Raw genomic sequence first — 22,521 nt, forward strand, 5'->3', positions numbered from 1 at the left:
ATGTTAAAATTTGTACAGAACCTACATAAAAGATCTTGAATAGCCAAAGTGATCCTGAGAAACAAGAACAAAGCTCAATATATCACACCCCCGATTTCAAACTATACTACAAAGCTACAGTAATCAAAACACTATGGTACTGGCATAGAAACAGATACACAGATCAACGAACATTAAATGAGAGCCCAGAAATGAACCTACATGTACAAAGACAATTTATAACAAAGGAGCCCAGAACATATAATGGAAAAGGAACAGTCTTTGCAATAAATGGCATTAGGAAAACTGGTCAGCCACATGCAAAAGAAAGAAACTAGACTACCATCTCATAACAAACACACAAATTAATACAAAATAGATTAAATATTTGAATGTAAGATCAAAACCATAAAATTCCTAAAAGAAAACATAGGCAATAAGCTCCTTGGCATTGGTCTTAGCAAAGTTTTTGTGGTTCAGACTCCGAAGGCAAAGGAAAGAAAAGCAAAAATAAAAAAATGAGACCATATCAAACTAAAAATCTTCTGTACAGTGAAGGAAATGATCATCAAAACAAAAAGGCAACCTACTGAACAGGGGAAAATATTTGCAAATCACAGATGTGATAAGGGGTTAATGACCAAAACATATAAAGAACTCCTAAAACTCAACAACAAAAAATAACTCAAAAAATAGGCAGAAGATCTGAATAGACATTTTTCCAAAGATGACGTACAGATGGCCAACAGGCACATAGAAAGATTTTCAACATCACTAATTATTAGGGAAATGCAAATCAAAACCACAATGAGATCCTACCTCACCTGTAAGATGGCTATTATCAAAAAGACAAGAAATAACAAATGTTGGAAAGGATGTAAAGAAAAGAGAATCCTTTTATACTATTCACAGGATTGTAAATTGGTGCAACCACTATGGGAAACAGTATGGATATTCCTCAAAAAATTAAGAATAGAATTCCCAGTGTCCCTGGGTGGCTCAGTGGGTAAAGCATCAGACTCTTGGTTTCCACTTAGGTCATGATCTCAGGGTTGTGAGTTAGAGCCCCACGTAGGGCTCTATGCTCAGTGCAGAGTCTGCTTGAGTTCTTTCTCTCTCAATCTGCCCCTCCCCTGTTCACTGCTCTCACTCTTTCTAAATAAATAAATGGAATCTTTGGAGCACCTGAGTGGCTCAGTTGGTTAAGCACCTGACTTTGGATCAAGTCATGATCTCAAGGTCCTGGGATGGACCCCCATGTCAGGCTCTGTGCTCAGCACAGAGTCTGCTTGTCCCTCTCCCTCTTCCTTTGTCCTACCCCCACTCATGCTCGCTCTCAAATAATACATAAAACCTTTAAAAAAAATACAACTCCCATATTATCCAGCTATTCCACTACTGGCTAATTATCTGAAGAACATAAAAACACCAATTTGAAAAGATAAGTGCATCCCTATGTCCACTGCAGCATTATTTACAATATCCAAGATAGGCAAGCAACCTGAATGTCCATCAGTGGAAGAATGGATAAAGAAGATGTGGTGTATCTACACTATTCAGCCATAAAAAAAAATCTTGCCATGTGTAACAACATGCATGGACCTTGAGGGCTTTATGCTATGTGAATTGAATTAAGTCAAAAGGAGAAGGACAAATACTGTATGATATTACTTAGATATGGAATTTTTTTTTAAGATTTTATTTATTTATTTATTTGACAGAGAGAGGGATCACAAGTAGGCAGAGCAGCAGGCAGAGAGAAAGGGGGAAGCAGGCTCCCTGCTGAGCAGAGAGCCCGACGCGGGCCTCGATCCCAGGACCCTGAGATCATGACCTGAACCGAAGGCAGCGGCTTAACCCACTGAGCCACCCAGGCGCCCCTAGATGTGGAATTTTTAAAAAAACAAACAAACATACAAACAAAAGAAAAACTCACAGATAAAGAGAACAGGTCAGTGATTACCAGAAGGGAAAGGTGCTGAGAGAGTGGGCAAAAGGGGTAAAGGAGGTCAATTTGTAGGGTGATGGGTGGTAATGACACTTTGGAGGATGATCACTTTGTCGCATGCACAAGTGTCAAATTATAATGTCTACCTGAAACTCATGATTTGTTAAATCTCTTGTATACACATGCAGAGAGGCAAACTTTAGCTGAAAGTAACTGAACTGATTTGCTGATAAGGAAAATTTCAATAAGACACAAATTAAGTAATTCTTAGTAAGGAAAATGAAAAGCAAATAGAATATCTATATCTATATCTATATATAGATATAGATATAGATATAGATATCAGAACTTTCTAGAACTCACCAGGACATGAACCATTGAACATCTGACAATAATACAACCAAAACCCCCCTAGAGCAAAACATTTTATTATTTCCATTTCCACACGTGCATGTCACAGTGAGATCTAGAGGTGTAAAAGAATAGTCTTTCCTTGCTACCACATTCCATTTAGAAGTCTATTGTATAATTGTATTGTATAATTAGCATTTGTATTTATATTTATAGCATTTGTATTGTATAATTAGCATTTGTATAATTGTATTATATAATTAGCAAAAATGAATCTCTCATTCTCTGTTATAAATCATATGAGATAGTCTGTGATTAAAAACTGAGATGTGGGGGCGCCTGAGTGGCTCAGTGGGTTAAAGCCTCTGCCTTCGGCTCAGGTCATGATCTCAGGGTCCTGGGATCAAGCCCCGCATCGGGCTGTCTGCTCCACGGGGAGCCTGCTTCCTCCTCTCTCTGCCTGCCTCTCTGCCTAGTTGTGATTTCTCTCTGCCAAATAAATAAAATATTTAAAAAAAAACTGAGATGTGCGATGACCAGAAAAGTAGCATTAGGCTGCACCCTGAAAGTGAACGAAATAAATCCATAGCATTGATTCTGAACTCTTCTTGACAATTGAACATACATCAAATTATTAATTATATGATTGCTGATATGTTGCAGTCCCCTGGGTAATGATGCTAAGTTATACTCCTCAGATGTGCACCCACCAGGAAATAGTCATAATGACTTTTAGTACAGCCCTGAGCTATCATTAGTGATAATCATAATGATTGCATTCAATGTTATTGACTACATGAATGATACTATTATTATCAAATTAGATTGAAGGTCTAATTGGAAGAAGTAAAATCCTTTCAGTGAGAGGCTCAGAGCTATTTACAGGTTGTCAGTACTGTCTCCTATGAATTCTAACGGTGTGAGGTGGATAATCAAAAAGGTGATAAGTGTCTAATTTAACAGACACTCAGGCCCCTGTTCTGAGTGAGAATGAAGAATATCCTAGTACTTCCCATATGCGTTGATTAGCCAAGGCTTCCAGCTTCCTGGAGAGAGACCCAGAGAGCTGGCCCTGGAGGTACCCAATAAATTGAGAAGGATCCAAGTCTTCAAGTCAATGCTACCAGAATAGAGATATTGCCAGAAATTCCAAGTCACAGGCTAAGTCAGAACAGCAAGAACTTGTGTTCATGCAATGGAAATCAGCCATCAAAGTCAGGGTGGGGCCAGGTTGAGAAGACATACTCAGCTTTACCAGGACACAGTCAAGATCAAGCTCATGCCCATTTTCCCTTTTTTCCCTTTTGCAACTCCAAACCCAAAGCCTTCACTTATATTTTTTTATCTTGTACTGTTTCATCGTATCACCTCAAAACCCTTTGTTGGATAAAGTACAAATGAAAGGATAAAAAATAATGGTTAATAATTCACTGGCCTTGCTCGCTAGCAGTTCTTGCTGCTTTTAAAGTCCTCCATCAGCCTTCCTTCATGGTGACACCTTGGCTATCAAAAAGCAGCTTAAGTGAGTCACCATTAATCAATCATTGATTTGCACATGTACATTTCTGGAGAACTGTCCTGATGGGAACACAAGCCACCTGATTCCAGCTAGCAGTGGTCTCTGAAGAAAGAGATGTCCTGCTCAGAGAACTACCACTGTGCTCCTAGTTCCCAAAGACAGTTTCAGATTATAAGAGCTGGACTGGACCAAACAATATCCCTATCATTAAACACCTATTACGTACTTTTATCTTTTTAAGTAATTTGAACTAGAATCATTTAATTATTTGAACTCTACCTATTCCACATTCAACACCTGTGAGTAATTGCAGATAAAAGTGGATGGGGGGGGGGGGTGCCTGGGTGGCTCAGTGGGTTAAGCCGCTGCCTTCAGCTCAGGTCATGATCTCAGGGTCCTGGGATCGAGTCCCGCATCGGGCTCTCTGCTCAGCGGAGAGCCTGCTTCCCTTCCTCTCTCTCTGCCTGCCTCTCTTGTGATTTCTCTCTGTCAAATAAATAAAATAAACAAAATCTTTAAAAAAAAAAGTGGATGGGGGTGGGGAGACGGTTAGTCGTTTTTGGAATCTTCTCTTAAAACCCTGTCAACATATGCAGAAAGGTAAAGAAACTTCAGCTGAAAATGACTGAATTAATTTAATGAGAATGAAAAAGAAGATTCTTCCACACTCTTAACCACGTCATGCGTGCTTCTACACAGCCTCAATCCAACTTCTTTTGCAACCATACCCTATGCCAACAGAGAATGTTCACAAATCTGTAGACATAATTTTCGTTTTCTAACTCCATGCTTCTGCAACGTTTGTCACTCCTTCAGATCCGCAAATTTTTGAACACTGTGTCATACCAATCTGTCCAGGACTGGTATCATCAACCCCATTTTATACATGAGGAACTGAGCCTTTGAGAAGTTTAGTGACTTGCCCAAGGACACCTTCTAATGAGTGGTGGAGCTTGAATTTGAACTCGAATCTTGATTCAAAGTCCTGTATTCTTCCCACTACACCATATAGCCTTCCTTGGATACAAAGTGCCTTCAACTGCACCCCCAGCATGGAGCCCAATAAGGACCTGAACTCACAACACTGAGATCAAGACCTGAGTTGAGATCAAGAATCAGACACCTAACTGACTGAGCCAAGCAGGTGACCTGAAAATATCTTCTTTAGATGTGTTTCAAATATTATCTCCTCCACAAAGTCCTCAATGATCACCCAATCCAAAAATGCACTCCCCTTGTTCTGACTTCTTTAGTATGTTTTCTGTGAACTGAGTCATTCAGTAGACAACTGAGCATCTACTGTGTGCTAGTTTCTATGGTGGATGATAAAGAAATCACACTGATCACACAGAAAGGATATAAATCTCATGGGTCATACATTTTATGGTATCTATCATAAAATCATTGAATAATTTAAATTTCATGTCATCTAAAGCCCTTATCTTACAGGGGTGCCTGGCTGACTCAGTTGGAAGAGCATGTAACTCTTGATCTTGGGGTTGTGCGTTCAAGCCCCATATATGGCACAGAGTTTATTTAAAAAAATTTTTTCATTAAAAAGAAAGTCCTTGTTTTACAGGTAAGTAAACTCATACACATGGAGCTCAGTGTGATGCCTTTATAAGCAGAGCCCGGACCACAGTTGTCCATCCATGCTTCTCATCAACACTGCGTACATAGCTTATCTGTCTTAATAGGCTACCAATAACTTGGCAGTACTGTGTCTTAATCATCGCTACACATACTTCAGCATTAGCATGGGCAATCCAATAATGGGTGGAATGTGCGATAATGGTAACAAATAAGAAAAATGGATTATCTACACTCTTAGATTTCAAATGGACAAAAGGGCTAGCTATTTAACATTGATAAAGTATGATACAATTTGAAGTATTCCCCCACATCATTTCTCAGCACAGGAGCTTTCAAAAATGACAGATGTACACTGCAGAGCTAAGCTTGTGGAAATGATCACATATTTTTAGAAAATGTTGTTTTCTATTATAATAACCTATAATTTTTTTCATTGTTTCCCCTCTCAACTTAATCCCCAGAATTACAAATAGTATACTAATATCTAACTCATCTAAAAGCTATATACTGGGGCTCCTGGGTGGCTCAGTGGGTTAAAGCCTCTGCCTCCAGCTCAGGTCATGATCCCAGGGTCCTGGGATCCAGCCCCACATCAGGCTCTCTGCTCAGTGGGGAGCCTGCTTTCTCCTCTCTCTCTCTGCCTGCCTCTCTGTCTACCTGTGTTCTCTCTGTGTCAAACAAATAAATAAAAATCTTAAAAAAAAAAAAAAAAGGCTACATACCAATCATCTCCAACCGTGAAGAAGTTACCTGAAATAAAAAAGGAAGCAAAAATTCCTCTGGGCAGCCCACATAAATTTGACAAAGTATAGACACTAGAGAGATAGACCTTATTAATTCTATAATGTTGGTTCATTCCATAGTTACGGAGCATTCGTGCCTTCTCTGTGCCAGGAACTCACTCTGGGACCCTTCTTTCTTGAGCTTGGGCAACGTTCGAACAGGCACAAACATCTAATTTTCATACGCCATAGGCAGTGAAAACCAGCCCACAGAAGGTGGAAAAGGTCAGCCAGAAGTAGGTGCTGGGGCTGCTTTTAGGCCCTAGGCTTGAGCAATGGAAACTTGCACCAGGCAAAAGGGCCCACAGTGAGCACTGAGTGAATGCAAACAGGCTCATTAAGTGTCCCACCTTGAAACAGCCCTTGGCCCTAACTGACCAGTTACAACCAGGCACAGCTGCTAAGATTACCAAGAAAGGGAAAATTCCATTTATCCCCATATTTCCTCACTCCACCCCATTACTGTGGCACCTCACCCTCTCCTCGCGGGGGACAGTCTCTCCTTCGCTGTCTTGCCCACTGCTCCCTTGTGGTGTATTTGATAAACTTCTAGCTCTAGCTCTTTCGTTCTGCCTTGGGTGAATTCTTTCACCACCAGCACCCCTGGGGCCTTCCCGCCCAATCAGGTCACCCCACCGTAGGCTATCGCATCCCATCTCATGGCCCATTTGAATTCCAACAGCCAAAGGCATGTGTCATAATTGCCAAAGAACACAGAATCAACTTATAGATTATGGTGCTTCGTGACATTTATGAAATGTGTCATACATAAGCAGACTGTGCAAGAGAATCCGGGCTTCTCCTTAGCAGCAGCCAGGTAATGATCAGGTGATGGATGGTGGAAGAAATATTCATTTATCTTTCTGTATTTAAAAGGCAAAAGCATTACCTTTGTGTAAGTGAAGGCATTTCGTTAGCATGACATTCAAATTACCTGCCCTTAAATTTTCAGCTTCAGAACAGAATTATGTGGGCTGTTTTTCACCAGCAGGGGGAGGTTGAGACCAAGAAGACCTAAAAATGCCCAAGTCTTCACCAAAGGGGCTGAGTCTTTTTGCAGGGTGACTGATTGGCTCTCTTTAGCACCATGGTCTAATTTAGGAAGGTCAGGAAGTAATGTTTTACATTTACGAACTTGGGAAAAACAAAAGTGACAAGAAGGAAGCGCTCTCAGCTGGACTGGCCCTTGCATAATGGCTTCAAGGTGAAGAGCTGAAGGACAGACTTAGCAATTTCTGTACTACTGCACACTACCAAGACATATTTGGTGGTGGGGGGGGCGACCTGGCTCGCTCACTTGGTGGAATGTGTGACTCTTGATCCGAGGGTTGTGAGTTCAAGTCCTATGATGGTTTTTTTATTTTTTATTTTATTTTATTTTTTAAGCTTACTTAAAAATATATATATATATTTTATATTTATATTTATATTATATCATATATACTATGATATATAATATATTTATGTATTTACATATTTATATATATATTATATATATATATATGTATTTTGCCATGAAATCATGTTGAGCATATTCTTGCAATGAGAGGACATCTACACCTGAACTCAGAGCTGAGTGCTTACTCTTCATCACACTGAAAGTGATGATGTAAAGGCATCTGTTTTTGTTTTTACTTGGAAATCATTATGGATAAATCCGACTCCTTGGCAGGACCAGGAGGATAAGCAGAGGGCAGCCAGCCCCCCCAGGGCACTTAACACTGAGGTCCAGCAAAGATGGGCACAGGGGCTTGGGAAGGAACCTACCACTGAGATTTTCCCAGGGAGGCTGAGTAACCAACTGAGAAGCTTCCCTTCCCCCTAGCACGGCACGGAAGGACCACCAGACACAATCACAATCAAGGGGCGAGAGGGTACTTCTTGGAGAAAAGCAAATTCTGCCAAATCATCTGCATCTCTTCAAAGACAAGAAAAGGCACTGCGAACTCCAGGGAAGTCCACGCTCTAACGCGAACTGCGGTGACCCTGAACCAGTCACATCCACCCGCCCTCTCTGCTTCTGTTCCTCTCTCCACAAATTGAGGAAGGTGTATGGACTAAAGAATCTCTAAAATAATCTCAGTGTGAACATCCTGAGCGCAATGATTCAATTGCCAGAATGAAAATACATGAGTGGCATTAACGTCCCCAATTAAGTTATCATGTTGGTTTATCCATCATAAGAAAGATGGGCCAAAAATTATCACAATAATGGGTCAACCCTCCCTTCATGAACTCTGCTCCTTGATGTCTGGTTACACAACTGCACTGAAGAACAGGAACACTTTTAACTCGGAGCTGGCTGCAGTGTGTCTCTTTTCATTTGAGACAAAAAACATGGTTGATTATGACCATGAGCTCCTAGGTAGAGCCAGAATGTTCTGGGCTGAGACCAGCCTAACAGCTAAGCTGTTCTCCACAAGAAACTTAACAAAATTGGGGTGGTTAGAAGAAAAGGCCCCAGAGAGGAAGAAAGTGGCAGAGGCCGTACAGCACAATGGACAGCTGAATCACAAATACAAGGGAGGTCTGAAGACTGTCTCCCAGAGGCATGGGTTGCAGGTCAAATTTAACTGGACCTTCTATTTTCATTTCAGGTGAACAAGAAATAATTTTTAGAATAAATCTGTCCCAAATGTTGTTTGGTACATATACATACTTAAAAAAAAACAAAAAACCATTGTTTATCTGAAGTTCAAATTTAACTGGGTGCTCTGTATTTTTAGGTGCTAAATTTGGCAATCCGACCCAGAGCAGAAATGATAAATATTTTAAGAATGTCTGCCTGAGGTTGTTTAGCTGTACTAAGGGTGTTAATCCTTTTCAGGATTTTCAGGGTCCTCACTAATCCATACCAAATATTTGGGCTAACTAGAAAAAGGTACCACACCCTCCCTAGGACCCAGTTAAGGACACTGGGGCTTGGTGAGTGGCTCATGGGCGGAGTTTCAGTCCCCACTTGCCCCTCAATCCTACCCCCTTTCCAGGTCTTCAAACCTTTAGCAAAGCATACTGCACAGCCCTATGTCAAAGGTTTAGGGGGTGTGGGCAGTGAAGACCTCCCCCCAACCCAATACAGAATTTTTTGAGAGAAATACCAGAAAAGAGAAGTAGGTTTACTTCAAGAGCAAGGATCAAGGGTTCAGTGGCCACCAGAGAACAGGATTCAGAGGCACCTTAGTAAGACAGTCCACAGCCCTCACCAAGAATCCCCAGAGACGGCGGAGGTACCCTAGGCTGTCCACTTCGTACTGGGTGGGATTAGAGTCCACTATAAAGGACAGGGTGAAACCTGAAGATAGGAAGATTCGGGCATATGAATGTGGTTATGCAAAGAGGGAAGTAGAGTTCATGAACATTGAAAGATCACAGCCAGAGACCCCAATTCCGACTTTAAGACTGAAGTGAGTTGGGGCACCTGGGGGGCTTAGTCAGTCAAGCATCTACCTTTGGCTCAGGTCATGATCCTGGGGTCCCAGGGGCTCCTTACTCAGTGGGGAGTCTGCTTCTCCCTCTGCCTGTCACTCCCACTGCTTGTGTGTTGTCTCACTCTTTGTCTCTCTGATAAATAAATAAATAAAATCTTCAAAAAGAAAGAAAAAGGACTGAGGTCCACTGTTAGCAGCTCTGTGAAGCTTTTCCTGATGGCTCCAGGCAGAATTCAATCTTTCTTTGTGCTCCAGGGTTCCTGCACCTACCACTGTTAAACCACAGGGGAAAAAACCTTCAGAATATAATGTGTGACTTTCTCCAACTAGATTATGAATTTGAAGAGGAACAGGATGGGTCACCCCAAAAGATGTTTCTTTGGTAGTAGGGATTATCTGGAACTCATTCTTTTAAGAAACAGCAGCCACTGGAGAAGCTATGAAAACCTGTAGAAGTTACCCTCTTGTGAGAGAAATCTACTTTTATTTTATTTATTTTTTTATTAACATATAATGTATTATTAGCCCCAGGGGTACAGGTCTGTGAATCGCCAGGTTTACACACTTCACAGCACTCATCATAGCACATACCCTCCCCAATGTCCATAACCCCACCACCCTCTCCCTACCTCCTTCCCCCCAGCAACCCTCAGTTTGTTTTGTGAGATTAAGAGTCTCTTATGGTTTGTCTCCCTCCCGATCCCATCTTGTTTCATTTAAAGAAATCTACTTTTATAAAGGAAATCTCTATTTGTAAGATGTCTCCCTCTCAGCCCCAGGAAGAGGAAGAGGACTAAATCTCTAGAAACTCTTACCAAAACGGAGACGCGTTACAACAATGCCCTCCTTTACTGTGTTTGCCTGAAACTCTCCTGTATCTGGCTCCCCTCCCCATCGCCATTTTTGTCTTTAGTTGGTATTTAAAGTGATTGTTAGGGGGCACCTGTGCAGCTCAGTGGGTTAAGCCTCTGCCTTCGGCTCAGGTCATGATCTCAGGGTCCTGGGATCGAGTCCTGCATCGGGCTCTCTGCTCAGCAGGGAGCCTGCTTCCCCCTCTCTCTCTGCCTGCCTCTCTGTCTACTTGTGATCTCTCTGTCAAATAAATAAATAAAATTTTTAAAAAATAAAAATAAAGTGATTGATAGGGCTATTTGGGGGAATTAGTTTTCCTGGGACTCTCCCATATAGACAGTGTGGTGTCAAAATGGGGGTGTCTGTCCGATCGGTTGGGGGCCCCCAAAGGGAGGCTACGATCTGGTGGAAGCCAATGGTGCTAAGGTTGAAAGGATTCAGCTGAGGCAGAACAAAGAAGGGACAAGTTTATTGAATACACTGCAAGGGAGCAGCAGGAGGAGAGCAGAGGAGAGGCTGCCTGCAATGAGGGAAAAGGGGGAGGTATGGCAACTTTGGTAACTGGGCCTTGTTGTGAGAAGCCCAGTGGCCAGTTGGGGCCTATGGATATTTTGAGGTGGGTCCCCTGATGGCCCTTTTCTACATTCCATTGCTCAAGCCTGTTTGCCTGAAAAGGGCTTGTACCTGCAAGAGGTGTAGATGTTGTTCAACTTTTTCTCCAGGGGTGGGGGTTCAGGGTCTCGGCCAAGACCCTAGAGGTGCACAGGGAAAATTATTTTTCCTCCCTTACAATTTCTGTGAAAGCAGACTGATTTATTATTCATTTTATAGCCCCAGTAACGGGCACATATTAGCCACCTGATACCTATGTGGTAAAGAGAAAAGATATTCCGAGTTTGAAATTAAGACTGTAAGACAAAATAATAATGGTCTCCGCGTATGTAAAGGCTGGTACGGCTGTTCTCCAGGTCCACAGAGGGCAAGATGAGTGAACCAGGCTAGCACAAACGTGGTAGAGAAGCAACTCGATAATCGGCTGCTGATTTGGGTTTTAAAAATAGAAAAAAATTGTTTTTCATTTACTTTAGTTGGTTTAGTATGGTCCCGCCTTACCATCCCTTGCAGATGTGGACGCCTGTTGCACTTCCCTTTAAATTGTCAGTGCAGTGAAAACAACAGCATCACCATTGCCCTAACCATTAGGGTTATTCACTATTCAGACTGTAACAATGGCTAATGGCCGGAAGGGCTGACACTCTGGAAACCGGAAGCCCCCCCATCCCACCTACCCCCACTCCCCTCCTGCCCCCATCAGAAAATGTAAACCAAGGAGGAAAACATCCAACTGCCACTCCGTGGGCAACCCTCACGTATATGCTCTGATTCAACCCTGAACTTCACCTTTAAGATGAGGGAGATGCAGTTGACTCTTGCCATGCCCTGCTAATTTAGTCCTGTTGACTAGTCGTCTTGGGTTAATTTTGGAAGTGCTGGAACTGTCTGAACTCTCATATGAAAGAATTGTGAATAGAAATCTGGAAAGGAGAAAGGAAGGACAGGTCAAGTCTCAGAATAATATTGCTAATGGTGAGGACGAGAATTTGTGTGCCCTCCAAAATCTCGCAGACTTCATTCTCCCTCTTTCGTTCACATTTGGCTCTAAAGAAGAAACACAGCCCTCCTCTCTGAGGCTAAGCCCACCCTAAGTGGGGCTTCTGTGCCCATCCCTCTCCCAGGACTTTACCCAACTCATTTTTGCTTTTTCTCACCATCCTCCTTTCCCCTTTCAAAGTCCTCCTCCTCCGGCACCTTCTCTTAGCCTACACACGAAGGGAACTTAGCCTAGTTCCCTCCCAGCCTAAACCACTCTAAGGCTTCTCTGCATCTTCCCACCAAAGCTGACACACCCTTGCCAATATCCATTTCTCCTCTTCTCCCAGATGTACAAAGTCTGCACTTCCAACTCCCTCACGGCTAGATAAGCTCCTGTGGCTAGTTCTGGCCAATGAATTGTGAGAGAAAGCAACAGGTTGTTCTGGGGCAGAAGCTTAGAAGAGCAGTGTGAAACGCTCATGCACTTGTTCCTTGAAGCAGCAACTAAAGAGAAATCACGTTCCATCAGGGAGACGAGGCGGGTTGAAGCCTCTGTGGGCCTGAGTCAAATACAGACCTCTCCCCTGGCTTATGATGGTCACACAGTATGAGGGAGAAATCTGCATTTCTCACTGAGAAATGGGTTAAAAAAGAACACTGAAACTTAGTGCAGTGTTACCCCACTATCCTGTTGAATACATATAGCATGTCTGTCTCTGTGTCCAAATTTCCCCTTTTTATAAGGACACCAGGCATATTGGATGAGGGCCCCTCCTAGTGACCTCATTTTAACTTAATTACCTCTGTAAAAACTCTGTCTCCAAATGAGGTCACACTCTGAGGCACTGGAAGTTAAGGCTTCAACACATGAATTTGGGGAAGACAGTTCAACCAAGAATACTTCTACAGGGATTGCGTCTACTGGCTGGCTTGAATGATCACTTTCGTGAATGTGACCCATCAGGCTTGGCCTTGACCTCTCTCCCAATAATGAGTTCCACGATTTAAAACAAACAAGCAAACAAATAGTATCAGGAACCTATGATTTCTCAGTTCCACACTGAACAAGCAGAGTCCTCTCCACTCAAAGGTGACAGAAACTCAGGACGCAAATAGGTACGAGGGAAGGCGACGAGTGTAGAGGTAGAGAGAGTACAGAGACCGATGGGAACCTATGGCAATGGGATCTACGCTAGTCTTGTTCTACATTTCTAACTGCTGTTTGGGGATCTCTTTTAAATGTTCAACCAGAACTGCAAACCCAACCTGCTCAAACCCAGGCAAATCTCCTTTCTTCAAATCAATGACTGCAGCTGATTTCTCTGTTTCTGTGAGTGACCAGACTCATCTAAGTCATCCAGGCCTGCAAACGTACTGTCGTCTTTGTTTCTTCTCTGCCTTCTTTCCAACGGTCACAAGTCAAAGCCCGTTTAGCTCTCCAGCAGGTCTATCAGTCCTGTCTCTAGTCTGCGGCAACCGCCACCAGAGTACGTCAGTCCTGCTTCCTCTCTGCTTAGACTACGGTAGGAGCCAGCTGCCTTCTACACTTCCAAGTTATTCTACACAGGACCAGCCAGCTAGCATTCTAGGGAATAGCTAATCTGGCTAGCCATGGGGTTTACCCCGACATATCTTTCTGGCCTCATGCCCTATCACACCCCTCTTTTCCTGGCAGTCTACCTGGAACATGACCAACATTTTCTAATCTCTTTCCCTGCTTTCATCATCTGAGACACTGTATTTGCTGAGAACATGGAATGAATACCCATTTCCATACTTTCCTTACTCTAATTAGAGGGTCTTGCACTCAGTAAATACAGCTCAGTCACTACTCAATACATAGAACATCAAAAAGGATATCATATCTTTAATCCTCAAATTAACCCTTCAACATAAATACCGTATTTGGCAAGGGGTCTCCTAACCCCACCCACCCCGAAACAGACACTTGTTCATGTCTGTCAGCCCTGGGCTAACCTAGCTGGGCCAGGAAAGGAGGAAAGACAGTGCTTCTAGAGCTTGAGGAGCGTGCGCCTTGCCAGCGGAGCACACCAGGCCGCGCAGAGGAAGGCTGTGCTCATGGAATGATGCTGACACCTGTCTCAGCCCCCTGCAGTTTGCTCCCTTATGCCTCTCTGGCTTCTAGCTACCAATGCCCTTCCAGTGTGGCGACCTGTTTGGTCAATCTGTGGCTCTTGATTCTCCTGTTTTGAGACTCAATTACAAGATACCATTTGGCTTGGGCCCAGGACCTTTGAACTAAGAGTCATAGTTCTATCCCATTCCAGGAAGTCTCATACAACTGTGTGCTTAGGTCTGAGCTGTAACTGAAAAACACCTCCTGTCTTGTTTTAGCACGAATAGTACAGCTTGAAAATGCCTGGGTACACCATCAGTCATTCCTGAAATACTGAGTCCTGTTGTGGAGGGACGTCAGGACGAGAGTTGATTAGTCTCTCAGCAACATTTCCATGTTTATCGACCACAGAGGGACTATGGATTGATTCCCCTACTGTGTGCGGTGTTCCTACCACATTCCCAGCATACAGCGCTTTGCTGGTACTTTTTGTAGAATGCAAAGGAAAAGCATAATCTACTTTTCCCCATTCTCACCAGCTCAGAATCCTGTCACACTTTCATGTTCCTCAGATGGGTGACAGGAAGGTCTTGTCTAAAGGGCTTCAGGACACTAATCCGGACAAATGGCAGATCTGGTATCAAGTTGTTTGCTCTGCTTCTCTCCTCATGGTTCCTGAACACAAGGCACAGGGCTATGAGGAAAATATTTCCTCTTTTATTCCGCAAATATCTAAGGAGTGCCAGTTCTGCACTAAGTGCCGGGATTCGAGAAGTTGCCTCGCTCAAGTAGCTCACAGTACGGTAGAGGAGAGCCAAACAGAGCCTTTTTTATTATGATCATTGAAAGCAAGCGATTTCTCACATTTCGGAAAAGCCTTTGCTCAACTTTTGTCATCAGCCGCTACCTTTTTTTTTTTTCCTTACAAGAAAAAAAAATGAGAGTTTTCCTGAGGGAATTTTGCATATAGATCCAGTGGGCAGAAGACAAAAGATTTTTATGGTTGTGGCTTATTATAGCCTTTACTTTGCAAAGATTATTCAGCCATAAACAATATCTCATTCATAGAAAAATTTGCTTAATTTTCTCTTTCTTCTCTCTTGTGGAAACCCTATCATCGGTCACATGAACTTGAAAATGTCCTACTTCCACAGAGAGATCACTTCCACACACTTCACTTAGAGCAGAAATAGAGGTGAGGTCATGTTCCAGAAGAAGCACAAAAGGCCAGGCCTGGGGTGCCTGGGTGGCTCAGTGGATTAAGCCGCTGCCTTCGGCTCAAGTCATGATCTCAGGGTCCTGGGATCGAGCCCCGCATCAGGCTCTCTGCTCCGCAGGGAGGCTGCTTCCTCCTCTCTCTCTGCCTGCCTCTCTGCCTGCTTGTGATCTCTCTCTCTCTGTCAAATAAATAAATAAAATCTAAAAAAAAAAAAAAAAAAGGCCAGGCCTGGTACCTGGCCCAGGCAGAGAAGTTGAAGTCACAAAAGACTTCTCAGAACTGAAGCTTGAGCCAAAACTGAATGATTAGGAGAAAGGGAGGCAAGTGAGTTGTACTAAGAGGATCTTGGTGGAAGAGGGCCTCATTTCAGAAGAGCAGAATAGGAACAGTGACATGGGGACCAGGAACACAGCATCTACAGATTACTGTCAAAGAGATGGGAGGTAAAGCTGGTATGGTAGACTGAGTCCAGTCACCAATGAGCTATCTTCACTTCCTTGGCAAACAGGAACAACAACATATCTCTAAATTATCTACCTCTGGTGTTTGGGGAAACTTCTTCAGGGACATTGGGAAATATTTTTTCTTCATTTGTTATAAAGAATTTTTCTTTCTCCCCTAACAGAGTAATATATCCCAAGTGTCCTGGGTGCCAGTATCATTTGGGAGCCTCTTGAAGCGGATACTTTAAAGGGTGGTGAAAGTCAGAGGGTCTCCTTTGAAAATACAGAGGCCCTGGGCAGCCATTAAAACCCTTACAGATAAAAAATTAGTAAAACAAAACAAAACCCTTACAAATCAAAATCGTGATGAGCTACCACCTCACACTGGTCAGAGTGGGTCAAGTTAACAACACAAGAAACAGCATGTATTGGCGAGGATGTGGAGAAAGGGGAACCTCTGGCACTGTTGGTGGGAATGCAAACTGGTGCAGCCACTCTGGAAAACCATACGGAGGTTTCCCCAAAAAGTTAAAAATGGAACCACCCTACAATGCAGCAATTGTACTATGAGGTATTTACCCAAAGGATACAAAACTACAGATTTGAAGGGGTATATGTGCCCCAAAGTTTATAGCAGCATTCTCAACAATAGCCATAACCATGGAGAGAACCCCAGCGTTCACTGGCTGATGAATGGACAAAGAAGAGGTAGTATGTGTGTACAGACAGAAAGACAGACAGACAGACACACACACTGGAATATTCCTCTGCTATCAAAAAGAATGAAATCTTGCCAATTGCAACACCGTGGATGGAATAGAGTCTATCATGCTAAGCAAAGTCAGTAAGAGAGAGACAAATACCATATGATTTCGCTCACATGTGGAATTCAAGAAACAGAAAAGATGAACATATGGGGAGGGGGAATAAAAGAAGAGAAGGAAACAAACCATAAAAGACTCTTAACTATAGAGAACAAACTGAGGGTTGATGGAGGGAGGAAGGTGGGGGATGGGCTAGACAAGGAGGACACTTGTGATGAGCTCTGGGTGTTGTATTTAAGTAGTGAATCACTGAATTCTTCCCCTGAAACCAATGCTGCACTTTATGCTAGCTAACGAGAATTTAAATAAAAATTTTAAAAAAACTAAAACCCTTTTGAGAATATATAGTAACAAACGTCCACTTGCCAAGAAAAGAGGACAAGCTCTCAGCCTGCACCAAAAAAGAGATGCAGTGTATAGGTATCAAGAGGAAGGTCTCGCAAAGAAGAGGAAAACGAAGAGGGACATGAAGGAGCCACACCAATTTGAAATGGACAATGAGGTGGCTACCGAGCTCATTATGGCTCTTCGAAGATGGTGAACCCAAAGATCCAGGCCAGAGGAGGACAAGAGAGAGGATCCCACCCTCCACGCAAAAGGACTAGCCACTGGGCTGCAGGGTCCCTTACAGCTTCTTGCGGCTACTGTGGCAAATGACCACAAACTTCAACAGAAATTTATTTTCTCACAGCTCTCGAGGCCAGAATTTCAAAATCAAGGTGCCAGCCAGCAGAGTCGTCCTCCCTCCGGAGGCTCTAGGGGTGAACACTTCCTTGCCCCTTCTGGTGGCTTCGCTAGTCCTTAGCTCGTGGCCACATCATGAACTCTGCCTTGTCTTCACACAGCTTTCTCCTCTGTGTCTATGCCTTCTCCCCTTCCATCTCTTATAAAGACAGGTGTCATTGGATTTAGGGCCTACCTAGATAATCCAGAATGATCTCATCTCCAGATCCTAATTTAGTTATATCTATAAAGATATTTTTCCCAATAAGGTCACGTTCGTGGGCTCTAGGAGTTGGGGCATAGACATATATTTTGGGAGTCCACCATTCAACTCCACTATAATAGTGTTTATAGGAAATGGTACCCTCTCTTTTTCTTTTCCTGATTATAAAGTTAATACCTGTTCATTACCAAAAGTATAGAAAATATTTTAAAAGGCACAAAAATAAAACCCATCTTTATTTCCACAACCCAGAGATAGCCAGTGTTAATAATCTAAGAAGTTATATTCCAGACTTCTATGAATGTATGTACCTGTCTTTACTAGGCTCCTACCATACTTGTGATTGCATGATTTGCTTTTTTCCTGATTACTGACATATTGTGAACATCACCCCATGCCACTAAATTCTCCTTTTTTTAAAGATTTTATTTATTTATTTGACAGAGATCACAAGTAGGCAGAGAGGCAGGCAGAGAGAGAGAGAGAGAGAAAAGCAGGCTCCCTGCTGAGCAGAGAGGCCGATGTGGGACTTGATCCCAGGACCCTGGGATCATGACCTGAGCCAAAGGCAGAGGCCTTAACCCACTGAGCCACGCAGGCGCCGCCTAAATCTCTTTTTACAACAAATTTTTATCAGCCGCAGAACATGCCATCATGTGACTACATCATAGTTTAACCAGTTTTGTACTGTTTGACCTCCGGGCTGTTCCTAAATTTTCAGTGTTATAAGTAACACTAAGATGGGAACATGCATGCCAGGGTATTTATAAGAAGACTTGAATTTTAAGATACAAAAGGATACTGATTACGTGTACTGTACACTGAATTTTTGAGTAAAGCGAGCACTGGACTGTGCTCAGTCAAATCAGAATTGGGCCAAGGATTTGGCCTGGAGCTGGGAAGCAATCTACTCCTCTTTCTCAAAAAAATTGACTCATTGTTCAGCGTCATCTCCAGCTTCACTCCCTACCTTATGGGTTTGTTTGTTTTTTTTTAATTTAAATGGTTAGTTAACATACTAAGCAATATTGGTTTCTGGAGTAGAATTCAGTGATTCATCACTTACTTACAACACCGAGTGATCATCACAAGTGCCCTCCTTAACCCCATCCCCCATCTACCCATCCCCCTACCCACCTCCCTCCACCAACCCTCCATTTGTTCTCTATCTTAAGAGTCACTTAGGGCTGATGTGAAAGGGAACCCTTATGTCTGAATTATAACAAAGTCAATGCAAACCTATCTCAGAGTCTCACGTAATAAGGAATACAAGAGGCCTCCAGACTGCTCATTAAGGAAAATTAGTATTTGCTGAGGAAGTCCATTCTTGTGCACAGTCAGCTTAGTTTTTGAAGTGACTTAGGAACTACTAAGTTCCAATCTACTCATATTTATGATTTCTAGGATTACTGCCATAGAATTTTGGCCCATACATTGAGTGCTCTTTCTGGTTTGGCACTCTGCATTTTTCTTTAACGATTTTATTGGCACTCTGCATTTTTTTTAATCTTTTTTTTTTAAAGATTTTATTTATTTATTTGACAGAGAGAGATCACAAGTAGACAGAGAAGCAGGCAGAGAGAGAGAGAGAGGGAAGCAGGCTCGCCGCCGAGCAGAGAGCCCGACGCGGGACTCGATCCCAGGACCCCGAGATCATGACCTGAGCCGAAGGCAGCGGCCCAACTACTTAAAAAAAAAGCAAAAGGTCAGTCTGGATGTTATCTCTGCATCTGAGTGGCACAAGTGGACAAATCAGAGGACACAATCTCAGAAGTAACAGTGATACACTAGCATACACAATTTCAAAAACTATGTTGAAAGTGCATTTTCATCATTCGCTCAGATTGACCAGAGTAACGATTTGCCAAAAATAACTTTTTAAAAAAATTTAGTCCTAGCTAAGGGAGCTGCTAAGAACTTCAGAAAAACACATTTTAGTCCAAACAATCAGTCAACTCATTAACAGCAGCTTCCACGATTTGCAGAGTCCTATAGCTCACTGCCTTCCACACCGAGTGCGGACACAACAGCATGAGCACTCAGTCCTTGGACTGGCCAGGAATGCTCTGTTAGATCTGTTCCATTCAGTTCTTTCTTCATTCATCAAATATTTACCATGTCCATGACCCATGACCTCCAAATCTAATAGGAGAGGAAACGCACAAATGCAAGTATTCAGCCCGCTAAGCACAGTGAGAATGGCAGGAGTATGGAAGAAGAGCCAACGCCAACCCCAGCTAAAGCACCAAGAATCTCGCTCCCAGGGTCCTACTGTGTGACTTGCCATCTCAGCTAACCGCTCATTGTCTATGTCTTTCCCAACTTGACTACAGAGCTAACATTTAGTTTTTATTTATATTGTGCTTATGGGAGAACATGTATTTTTCATGCATTAGCTCATGTAATTCTCACATCCACCATCGGAGGTAGATACAAATTCCATTTAATAGGCGTAGAGAAGATGAATTAAATTACCCAAGAATTTGCACCCAGGTTGGCCTAACTCCAGAGCTCTCATTTATGCCACGTCACCATGCGGACTCTCAAATGTTAAAAGGGAGGTGGCTAATAGGGTTAACATGTACAGGAGGGTTGACCAGAGTAAGAAAAAGCCTTTGGATTTAATCATTATGAAACCATAGCTGTGCCTATTGTACTAGCATGTGAGGGCTGCCAAAACAAAGTAAAACCCTGGACGACTTAAACAACAGAAATGTATTGTCTCATGGTTCTGGAGGCTAGAAGGCCAAAAGCATGGTGTTGGCAGGGATGGTTCTTTCTGAGGACTGTGAGGAAAACTCTGCTCCTTCTAATAGGCTCCAGTGTTTCTTGGCTTGTAGATGATCTTTCCTCTGTACATGTCTGCCTATGCCCAAATTTCCCCTTTTTATGTGGACAGCAATCACATTAGATTAGGGCCCACCTTAAAGATATCATTTTAGGGATGCCCGGGTGGCTCAATCAGTTAAGCGTGTGCCTTCGGCTCAGGTCATGATCCCAGGGTCCTGGGATCAAGTCCCACACCAGGCTCCCTGCTCAGTGGGAAGCCTGCTTCTCCCTCTGCCTGCTCTGCCTGCTGCTCACCCTGCTTATGCTCTCTCTCTCTCTCTCTCTGACAAATAAATAAGTAAAATCTTAATATACGTGTGTATATGTATGTATTTTTTTAATGTCATTTTAACTGGATTGCCTCTATAAAGACTATTTCTAAATAAGGTCACAATCTGAGGTGCTGGGGGCTAAGACTTCAACATACCTATTTTGGGGGAACACAATTCAACCCACAACAACAAGTGAAGGAGCACTTTCAGCTCAGTAGCAAGTACAGAAAGCAGACAAAAAGCAGATAAGCGCTGTGGTATGCTAAGGTCACAGACATTGGCTGGGGGCTAGTGGAAGCTGGAGAACGTTTTCCAGGTAAGAGAAAGGCCCCAGAAGAAAGAAAGAACTTTAAGAACCATAAAGAGAGGGTACGTGATGGAACAGAGTCTGAAAGCAAATGGGAGGAGGCAGGAATGATCACAAAGAAGGGAGGAGGCCACTTCTGAAACAAAGAAGGGGAGATAAGATTTAAACAACTCATAGTTACGTGCATTTCTGAAGACATCTTCGTCACCTATGCCCAAGTCTTATCCCAGATTCTCCAGAAGCCTACCTATTTCTTCAGCAACTTGGAGTTGTAACTATAACTTTTTAATGGTTGTATCTGCCACGTGGTAATTCTCAGGTACTACTTACCCCTTGATACAAAGTATCACAGGATGTTTCCTATAGTTATTTCTAGAAAAAAAAAAATGCTTGAGTGATTGAGTGAATACATGAACAGATGAACCTAAAAAGAAGGAGACGAAATAATCAGGTCTTGCCTCTACTTAAATCTGAACTTCACACACTGCTCCTCATGGCTGAGATTCCACAGTGAGGCAAAGGCCTGTGTGGGCGGACAAGGAGAGAACAGGAGTGAGGGTGTCAACAAAGCCAGCACCCAAGGCGAAGACATGTGACAAAGACGAGCCCTCCACACGCAGCTGTACGTGCTCCAGAGAGAAATGCCAAGCCCCTCCTCCTCATTTCCTGCGAGGCTGAGCAGGAGGAAAGTGTGCGACCGGAAGGCTGTATCAGATAAGGAAAAATGACAATGAAAAGGGTGTCTTGTTGCCTCGAACTGCAGCATTTTAACCTAGTTGTCAAAATCTGAGGCTTCTAGATAAGGTGCAAATCCTGCGGATTGGCACAATGGACGTTTTTGAAAATGGATGTTTTCGACATGATGGTGACTGACCAGTGTGTTGGAGAAACTTGAAACACTTTCCCCAGGATCTTTCTAGCAAGGCTGTGCAAGGAAGGGCACAGAATGTGACCCAAACCCCCCAGGGTGCCACGCTTGCCTTGCCTTGTAACCGTGAACAACAGTAGCCTCGAGAATACAACACATAAACCCTCTCAGTGCTTCTCTCTCCCATCACAGTTTCTCTTGGATTCATACATGTAGTTATCTATTTATGGAAAAAGTTGATATATGGCTTACCTGCCTTGGAACATGAGTCATTCCATATAAAATGTGACATCTTCTAACTGAGCACATACTCTCTACTCTTTCTTCTCTCACAAATTTGCTGGTTCTCTTTTGAAATGAGCAGCTCTCCTCAACCAGGACCTTTTGTTTGTGTGCGTAATAACCAAGAGACTACTTCAATATTGAAATCAAAAAGAGCCCAAATTCCCAAAGCCTAGCCCAAAAACAAAAGGAAGGTTTCAGAAAACCTGACAGGTTCAAATCAAATTGGATTCACAGAAACAGATTTTGGACGTTTTACATCAAATTATAAAAGTTACATAGTCCAATTGCTATACTACCTGTTTGTAATTCAAGTATTTTCCTTTCAAAGTCGGGTTCACATGAAGAAACAGGCCCAAGGAACAATGGCCGCAGACGACTTTAGTCAGACCAGTCACTGCTTTGCTTT

Source organism: Meles meles, chromosome X, assembly GCF_922984935.1.
Source record: "Meles meles chromosome X, mMelMel3.1 paternal haplotype, whole genome shotgun sequence".
Lineage (NCBI taxonomy): Eukaryota > Metazoa > Chordata > Mammalia > Carnivora > Mustelidae > Meles > Meles meles.